The 10,647-nt window shown below is 34.3% G+C and overlaps 1 long non-coding RNA gene and 1 other non-coding gene across 2 annotated transcripts; both read left to right on the forward strand.

Moving 5' to 3' along the window:
• The first annotated feature begins 774 nt into the window (after window positions 1-774).
• On the forward strand, window positions 775-848 carry Trnat-agu. The gene has a single exon. It is a non-coding gene; the product is annotated as a tRNA-Thr (tRNA).
• A 7,025-nt stretch (window positions 849-7,873) lies between these two features.
• LOC120771537 lies at window positions 7,874-8,995 on the forward strand. The gene is made up of 3 exons (XR_005704978.1): window positions 7,874-8,013; window positions 8,116-8,194; window positions 8,658-8,995. It is a non-coding gene; the product is annotated as an uncharacterized LOC120771537 (long non-coding RNA).
• The last annotated feature ends 1,652 nt before the right edge of the window (window positions 8,996-10,647 follow it).

Consider the following 10,647-nt stretch of genomic DNA (forward strand, 5'->3'; position numbering starts at 1 on the left):
GAGATGTTATTTTACCCACGGTGCCACGCCCATCGTCCAATTTTTACACCGGCTCGTATAAAAACATATCATACCATATCGGGGGTAAAATTTAATGTCTCTGACGTATTGATTTATCACGCTTTTAGTAGTTTTTAACAGTACCCTTATATGGGAAGTGGTCAGAGTTATCAACCGGTTTCATCTATTTTCACACTGATGATAAGTTCTTACGAGTATGGGAATTATCCTTAGCGAAATTAGCTATTGTAGCTCTAGCAATCATCTATACCAAATTATAGTTTTATAGCTCATTTTAGTGCTTAGGTAATGGCACTTTATAAGTTTTCTGTTGATGGAGTTTTGTGAGCGCGGCAGTAGCCCATCTACGAATTCCGCCTTACTTTTTTGTTATGTGTACCAAGTTTTATCAAGATAACTTAATTTTTACTTAAGTCACAGTTCGCACGGTCGAACGGAGGGACAGGCATGAGCTTTATATATAACATATATCCTTATATCTATCTCGCTAAGTAAGAATATATGTACATATGTATATTGGCTTCTTCACTTCATTGACAAACTTTTACCTTTATTAAAAGTGCATACATATATTTACATATAAGTTTGTAAGTATTCGTTGATTTATTTTTAACCGTAATCTCGTACGGTCAGAATCATGGTGAACTTATTTTCAAATTAACCACAATGTTCTATTCCTGTGGTGGATAATGCTTGTATGTATCACTTTCACATTTGTGTTGAAATTCTGGCATTTGCTGAAAGAAATTAAATGGCGCCGTGGCTTAGTTGGTTAAAGCGCCTGTCTAGTAAACAGGAGATCGTGAGTTCGAATCTCGCCGGGGCCTTCGCTGTGTGTTTCACAGTTGATATTTTTTTCATTTATTTTGAAAATAAATATCATAATTTGAACAATGTTTAAGAACATAAATATTTATAACGATTCAGCTTCGGTTCAATTTGCCTTGTAAGCTTTTAAACTGTTGTCAAAAATGTTTACTCGAACTCTTTGTGTACAGAGGTCAATCAAAGTGACAAAATATATCTGTAATTAAAGTAAATGTATTTCAAATAGGATCGGTGATCACAAATTAATTGCCGTAGATATCATTTGGGGTTATACATATTTTGTTATCGAGTGCTAATTTGTCTTAGACTTAAAAAAATCCGCTTGAAATGAAAGCTTTGAAAATAATACCTTATTTTAAACTAAATATCCTGTAAAAGTTATCGAAAAGCGCAAAGAAATTTAAGAAAAATTAATAAAAAATCCATTCTCTTGAAGCTTTTAGTAAAGTCGTAAGCTTTTAAAAGACGTTTTACTTTTACGTTAACTGGTTCAAATGCATGCCATACTCATGCCACGCAATTCAAAGTGGCTACAGCGACATTGAAGAGAATATTGTAATTGTTGAAGGTCTCAATAGCTTTTACGCTCATTGCCACGATAAAGTTTAACAAAAGTTTTCTTAAAGCTAATGGGGTTTTGAAGTGGATTATGCAATTAAAAAATTTAGAAAATAATTCTTAAATATTTTGCTAAAAACTTAGAAAAGAAAATACTAAAGAATAATCTGTTAAAAATACAATTTTAAAAAATTTATTGAACAAATAAAATAACTCTAAATATCTTTTTGTTTCGAAAATTTATTTGGAATCTTAAAGTGGTTCATAATTAATTTTGTGAAAAATTACATTAAAAAAATCTAATTAACTTTTTCTAAAAAATTGCATCGAATTTTATTAAAAAAATTAACTAACTTATCATTTTTTAATTAAATATTTCATTATAAAACTTGGACTAAATAATATTTTGTTAAAATATTCATCTTCAAAATTTTTAATTAAGCCATTTTGTTAAAAAATGTATGAATTTTAAATTTCAATTTGTTTATAATTACTTTTGTTAAAATTTACTTTGAAAAAAATCTAATTAATCTTTTCTTAAAAAACTAGTTTGAATTTCATTAAAAAAATTAATTAATTAATTAATTATTAATTACTAATTAAATATTTCCTTAAAAACTTGGAACAGAAAATACTAAAAAATATTCTGATAAAACATTCAACTTTAAAATTTTGAATTAAAAAAAGCTTCTAAATAATTATTCTAATAAAAAATGTATGTTGAATATAAATTTATTCATGATTAATTTTGTTAAAAATTACTTTGAAAATAATCTAATTATTTTTTTCTTAAAAAATTATTTTGAATTTCATAAAAAAAAATTAATCAACTAATTAATTATTAATTACTAATGAAATATTTCGTTAAGAACTTAGAAAAGAAAATACTAAAGAATATTTTGTTAAAATATTCAACTGCAAAAACTATAATTTTAAAAAGTTTGCTAAATACTATTTTGTTCAAAAAAATTTATGTTGAATTTCAATTTGTTCAAAACTAATTTTTTTTAAATTACTTTGAAAAAAAATCTAATTACTTTTTTCTTCAAAAATTACTTTGAATTTCATAAAAAAAAATGTATTGACTAATTAATTAATTGTTAATTACTAATTAAATATTTTGTTAAATTTTACTTTGAAAAAAAATCTAATTAATCTTTTCTTACAAAAATTACTTTGAGTTTCTTAAAAAAAATAATTAACTAATAAATTAATTAATTAGTTGTTAATTACTAATTAAATATTTCGTTAAAAACTTGGAATCGAAAATACTAAAAAATATTATATTAAAACATTCAACTTCAATTTTTTTAATTAAAAAAAATCTTCTAAATACTAATTTGTTTAAAAAATTTATTTTGAATTTCAATTAGTTCAAATTATTTTTTTTTTATTTTTGTTAAAAATTACGTTGGAAAAAAATTTAATTAATTTTTTCTTAAAAAATTATTTTGTATTTCTTAAAACAAAAATTGATTAACTAATTAATTACTAATTAAATATTTAATTAAATTTAATTTTAAAAAATGTTTATGCATGAAGAAAGAATACAAGAAAATGTGTTTTGATAAAAAAATTGGTGGTTTTGCGCATCTAATAACCTGATAATAAGGAAGATTAGAGTTTTTTTGTAATACTAAAGAAGTTAGTTCTACGCTTTAATACGGTTCTTCTATAAGCTTGTTGTTCTATTGCTATACATATGTACATATGTATATAAAAATCTCTCATAATGTTTTATAGACCTAAGAAAATAACTTCAAAAATCTCTTCTGATAGCGTCGTTTATAACTAATTTTAGGAAACTGAACCGTTATAAGTACTGTAGCATTTACCCATCGACGGTTAAGGACACGTTTTAATTCAAAATTCACCAAAATATGCAGCATTGCAAAGCATTCCGCTTAGTTTCGTTTTCCTTAGTCCCAAACTACACTCAAGTAATGTAGATACATATTTACATACATATATTATGTGAGAAAGTGAAAATTAGGCCTTTGAAAGGCCCAACACCGAATGTGAAACTAAGAAATTCCACAATAGGCCAAACAAGCACGTTTGCACACCAAATACACGGGTACATCCTGCGGCAAGGATACACGTAGAGCTGGCGTGCGCTACCACAAATTTACATATACATATATATGTATGTATGTATGTATGTGTATGTGTGCGTATCATACGAGAAGCGTCAAGTTATGGTACGTTACAATTTCAAATATAATGCATGCCATTGACATTGTTGTTACTTCCACCGATATTATCGCTCATTGTTAACGCATTCGAGATATTTACGTGTGTGTATGTGTGTATTTGCTTATAAGCATACGATTTAACTGCTGGTAGAGCTACCTCTGTTCGGATATTCATAACGGTCGTTGACAGAAAGAGCCACAATACACCTATGTATATATGTATGTGTGTAGTATATATACATATATACATATACGTTGAAAACTATAGCTTACCCTTCAGATGCAGGACACCTAGATACAAGTATCAATATATCTACATGTATGTGTATGTTTGTGCAAGCATCGTGTGACAGCAAAACTGGCGATGCACGCTGCTACTTTCCAGAAGGATACACGGGTACGAAGCTGTTGCAAGGCGTGCCAAAAGGATAAACGGCAGTTGCAACTGTAAATGTACCTATGGAAGTGCAATAACTGGAACAATAAAAACAACATTGAGGGCAAACCGAAATCGAAGCATCAACGATACATGTACATATGTATATACATACATACATATATTCATATTGGATGTATTGTGTGCATAAATGCATAAACGAAGTAAAGACCCTTTGCCGTTAAACTTGACACTGCATATTTTGGTGTTGCAATAATTGGGGTTGAAGGTTGAATGCTTTTGTTGCATAAATGGTCTCATCATATCACGTTTGCTATATTTTAAAACAAAAAATATAAAGGCAGACATAAATTCATCTAATTTTATGAGGTCAAAGGTTGACACTTTTAATCGTTATATTTAAATTTTAGAAATGACGTGGTAGATCAAAGAAAATTGCCTTATCCCATATTGTATATGCGAATGCTTTCCCATCAGCAAAAATTTCTAAAACCCTATTTTTTCTGGAGAATCCATTATCTAGCCCTCGGCATGTTTACTCACCTAAAAAAACTGAATTTACAGGGTTTGTCTGGAAAGTATAAGACTGAGTCGATTTAAAAAAATGTATTGAACCAATCGTTACAATTCTTTAAAAGCTTTCAAAATAGGCTCCTTATGCGTCGATGCAGTGTGCAGCGCGGTTTCCAAGCATTGAAGGCGTCATGGAAGGCATTCTCCGGAATAGCCTTAAGAGCCGAGGTGCATACTGCTTGGATCCTCTCTGTCGTCTCGAAATGCTTGCCTTTTTTCAGGCAAGGAAACAAAAAAAGTTCGGTGGACCACATCTGGACTGAATTGCGACTGTGAAAGCGTTGGTATGCCGGCCTTGGTTAGGTAGCTGTTCACAAGAAAGGCGGTTAGAGCCGAGGCGTTGTCGGTGCAACTTCCAATCGGCTGCGAAGTCTTGCCGGACTCGATTGACCCTTTGTTTGAGTTTCTTGAGAACTGCCACGTAAAACTTGGCGTTGACGGTTTGTCCAGGAAGAAAAATTTCATGGTGGACGATGCCTTTGATATCAAAAAAAGACAATGAACATCGTTTTCACTTTGAATTTGCTCATTCTTCCGGTCTTCATCAGCGACCTCTTCCGCGTCCTGCAAAAAGTCCTGGTGCCACCGAAACACACCACTTCTTGCTAAAGCAATATCTGGGTAAGCTTGCTTGATCATATCAAATGTCTCTGTCGCAGATTTACTGAGTTTCAAACAGAATTTAATCGCGTACATCTGCTCGAACGAACGCTGCATTTTCGGCTTCCACCACTCACAGAAACACGTCGCGCGAAAATGTTTGTCCTGACTCTCCAGGTTTTTGGAGACAACTCACCAGCCGCTCTTTCGTTAGCTCGGAATGCCCACTACCGAATCAAGTCGGTGAGCGCATGTTTCGAAGTACAGTCGCGGCAGAAAAAAAACAGTCCATACAGAAAAAACCTCTGCCCTGCAAACTTATAAGTAAGAAAAACGCCTTGTGTTCAATAAATATTTGCTCAGGCGTGTAATTTATATGCCCACCACTAAGGGGACATCTGAGAGTGTGAGCACTTAAGAGTTTAAGCCTTGATCTCGTAAACGCGGACAATCAGGAAGGAAGTGCTGAGATGATTCCACCTTGTCTTCTTCCATACACCTTCTGCGACTGGCGTCGGGTACGATTCTTAACCTTACAGCATGGACGCCGATATTGTAATGGCAGTGGGTAGACTTACTTGGGGCAAAGAGCTCACTAGATCGCTTACCAACGATCTTGGGCCAAAAGAACATTTCCACCCCAATAGTAGAACACACGAGAAGAGGAGACAGGAGCAGGGTTAGGCTACCCTTCCTTACCAGCTCACCAGCTGTCTAGTAAAAATTCCTACAAAAGCGACAAAATGAACTTTGTTCAGGTGGTTCAATAGCTTTCCAGCATTCTACCATAGGCCAAAAGGATCTCGCAGTCGCAGAGGAGCTGATCGTCGACCACCGTGTGCTAAACGCGTTGGTTCAGTGGTAGGAGAGGTGTGCTTTGTGAAAAATCTTGTGATCTCCAAAGCAATCTTATCAATTCTAGTTAAAGCCTTGATTTTTTTTTTATGTTGTAACATAAAAACCATCGCCAAATAATTTTGAAAAGTGTTGCTAGTCAGTCCTTGGCTTAATAAAAATTCGGGCCCGTTCCAGTTACCGGGCTGTGGTGAGAACATCCTCGTGAAGAACGGTTCCCTGTCATTTTCTCGGTATATTCTTTGATAGCCGTGCATAAAAATATTTTTTCCAGGTGATTGCATTGAGTTCTAGGAAGCTTCTTGCGTTCAGCTTGATATGTTTCTCCAAAATCATAGAGGTTCTGACTGGTCATTGCCCACCAGCATATGATCGAACTAAAATCGTCAATGATCACTGTCGGTTCGTTTTGGCTGTTGGCGACCAAATATAACAGGCATAATCAAGAGAAAAAATCTAAGAGCTACTCATACCTAGCTCACATATGTACATACATATGTGCCAAGAATTGGCCAATATTTCAACAACATCCAAGTGATCCATACAGCTGACTGCATCATAGGCGGCATTCCATACCCGGTCAACTGAAAATTAATTAACCGTCAGCACAACTACTCAATCACCGGACTATTAGCGATGCATGCCGCTCACTTTCACAAACGCCGCATGCACATACATACATACCTACACATTGTGAGGCGCTGAGCACATGCCATTCGCATTGACGTTAGGATATGCAGATTCTTAATTTGTTGTTACTTTCGACGAATGGCTGCAAATCTTGGCAATTGACTCTAAAACTTTAAGCGCCGCAAAGCTATCCTAACACAAAACATACATACATACATGCATATACAGACGAGTTTATGCACAGTTACACGCATACATACATACATACATATGTATGTACAACTGAAATTATATATACATAAATATATACCAGACAAGATTTGTAGACAAGAAATCACTTACAAAATCACATTTCCGCAGCCAGGGTATGGCAGTAAGCCAACGTTGTAACATCACCACCAATAATAACAACAAACACAGTAGTGACAACTAACTGATTTGTTTTAAACGGTCAAATTTGCTTTGGACATCGAATTAACCCTTCGGGAAATGGAAGCAACAATCGCTGAGTTGAGTCCCACAACACGGTACACAAATAACACAATTCTACGCGGTGTATATGTATGTATGTATTTGTGCTGTTGATAACCTCCAACTTGATATTATATTCCCTACAGCTTTGGATGCTGACAACGGCATTTACAGGTCAGCACCAAGCCAGACACACGGCAGACAGAACAATAAAAAACGTTATATTTGGCTACACCGAAGCTAATACACCTTCATAAGTGTATTGTGACATCACTGTAAACTGGCTGCCGGCCGGTTGTTTAAAGAAAGGCAAACACCGCCTTAAGCCTGCCCAGTGCTTAGGTGACACTCGCGCCGCGATGTGTTGTGATGTTAAAGTCAGAAAGTGACATCACTGTAAGCTGGCTGCCAGATGGCTCTACAAAAGAAAGGCAGTGCTTAGGTGACACTCGCGCTGCGATGTGTTGTGATATTAAAGTCAGAAAGTGACATCACTGTTAAGGTCAGAACGTAACATCACTGTAAGCTGGATACCAGCTGGCTCTGTAAAAAAAGACAGGTACCGTGCATGGCCAGTGCTTGGGTGACACTCGCGTCGCGATGTGTTGTGATGTGTTGTGATGTTAAAGTGACATCACTGTTAAGGTCAGAACGTAACATCACCATCACTGTAAGCTGACTGCCAGCTGGCTCTATGAAAGAAAGGCAGGCACCGTGCCTGGCCAGTGCTTAGGTGACACTCGCGCCGCGATGTGTTGTGTTGTTAAAATCAGAAGGTGACATCATTGTAAACTGTCTGCCAGCTGGCTCTATAACAGAAAGGCAGGCAACCGCGATGTGTTGTGATGTGAAAGTCACAAGGCTGCCAACTGCCATTATACATATGTATACATAAGTATATAAATAAGAAGATTTGGCTTTCCACGCTTTATTCAGCTATCGTTCTCATAAGTCTGTTTTAATAATACAAATTTCTTTACGTAATAGGTGGGGTCATCCATAAATGGATTCATCCTAATGTACACTTATCATACATACGCTTACATTTTATGTGACAATAGTATATGTAAGTATATCGTAATATATAATATACATACATACATAAGTACGTGCATATTAAATGCAATTTGAGGCCGCTATTTATTTAACTATATAAACATATGTATGTACATACATAAAAAATAATAATACTACTGTGGGCATATACATACATACATAAGTATGTACATATATACTATGCATTTAAAATGGGCATATGCACATATGCAAGGGCAAATACATACATATTTTTTTTTTTAATTTGGTAACTGTTTTAATTACCTATAGTATTCTACAGTTCCTATCTTTTACAATCATTTTAAAATAATATAACCAAAATAATATTTAATCGATATGACATATGACAACTAATTGTTATTATACAAGAAGAATATGCATTTACATACATACATACATATGTATATTATTTATATGCACACACAAGTATGTGCGTTCAGAAGTAGCCTGATGACTGTATTACTTCTTTGCAGGAAGTCGATTTCATCAACTGCAGGCTACCAACAAGTGAGACAAATCACACGCAGCCAAGGCAAACACTACTGTACTGAAGCAAACTGCTGTACAGAAGTACGTACATAAGTACATATATATTTATGTATGCATAAGCGAACATACTTACATATGTATGTGGTAATTAATTACATGTATAAAGCTAAGCAAGTAAATATATACACACACATACATATGTATATACACAGCGAAGCCAAGAAATTGGCGTTAATATGCTGTATTAAATATGAAATAAAGTAACGAATGAAAATCGAATAAAGAAAGTGGGAGGATGATGTTTTGCGGGTGGATTTGGCGGCTAAAGCGACTAAGGCAGGTAGAAGAGAGGCAAATGCGTGAGCGGCAACTTTTACACCTTCTCCACGTTATCAATGCGAGTACGTCACTCGCCAACACAATTCACCTCAGTGAAGTTGTTTACACAGCAGAAGGTATGGCATGCATGTATGTATGTATGTGAGTATGTATGTATGTACATGCAGAGGCAGCGGAGCAGTTGAGTGGCGAATGAATGTCCATTAAATTGGCAACTAATTTCAATGGCTGAGTGACGGACGGGTGGACTAAGTGTCACAAGTGTGCGTGAATGATGCGCTTCGTCAACGACAACGAAACAACGGCAACACTTACCTGATTGAGAGAGCAATCAAACAGTACATTTACAAATATTTTATAAATATGAATATATATACATATGTTTGTATGTACATATGTATGGATGTGGCTTTAGAGATGGTGAGACTGTCGGCATATTTCTGTTGAAATTCATAAGAGGTTTCTCATTAGCCATGAGGCGTCTATTTATGCATATTTTTCTATTTAAACCGAATTGCTACAGTTCACAAGCTACATATGTACATACATAGTATACATACTTATATTTACAGCGAGTATATGAAGAAACACTAAATACTTATAAAGACTACTGCTGTACTCAAATAGGAGTAGAATTGAAAATTATGTACGTCGTTGGTATTTGAAACTCATACTGAATACTCCACAGCAATATACATACATACGTACATATGTATGTATGTATAAGTTGGTAGTGAATGTTTAATTTTTATAAAATTAAAAATCAGCCTTTTTATTTTCGTTGTATATTAATTCCTCACTAATAATGTTGGTGAGCACATACTTATAACGAATGCGCACCCTTATGCGTGTGTGTGGACGCTCTTGCGATTACCAAACTGCTTTGTTGATATTTTTAACTACTATCAACCGCATATTTATACCCTTCAATTCGCTACAAGTAACCTTCAAGCAAAATCATTATCACCGGCTTATTTCAAAAATCAAAGTAATCTACATAAAAAATAGCAAACACTAACTAAATACTTAGTATACAATTGCGAAACTCAACTAACTACTTTTCCAGCGTCGGCACACACCAAACGACCAATTTATAATGACAGTTACTTATGTGTCCATGTGTTGTGCTTCGTTCATTTTACATTAATGGGTATTTTGCAGCAGCGGAGTGGAATGCATATAAACGAGTACAAGAGACAACAATGTCGACGCTTATGGTGAATAGTAAGCTTTTATCACTTTTATTCGTTAATAGGTTTACTCGTTAGACTTGTTATATTGTTGTGTTGAGTTAACCTTATGCCAACCAGAATACTTCTGAGTTAATTTCTTTACGAGAGAATCGACGTAAATGAGTCAACGAATATTCGTACTAGTTCGTTTCCACTCATACTCGCTGTCGACGCAGTAAACGAACGCATACTTGTGTAAAATGCGTCAACAAAACGGAAGAGAAAACTAACGAAATTTCATACAATAATGTAGCGAATAGATTTTATGGAAATATAATATGTTGCGCTAAATTATATCTTTTACTACCACATGGGCTTCCAAATGCTCAGAGTTGCCACCATCTTACGCTTTGTAATGTAAATGATAATAAAAATTCTTTTTGTTTGTATATGTAAAAAATTA

The sequence above is a fragment of the Bactrocera tryoni genome, chromosome 3 (assembly GCF_016617805.1).
Source record: "Bactrocera tryoni isolate S06 chromosome 3, CSIRO_BtryS06_freeze2, whole genome shotgun sequence".
NCBI classification, from domain to species: Eukaryota; Metazoa; Arthropoda; class Insecta; order Diptera; family Tephritidae; genus Bactrocera; species Bactrocera tryoni.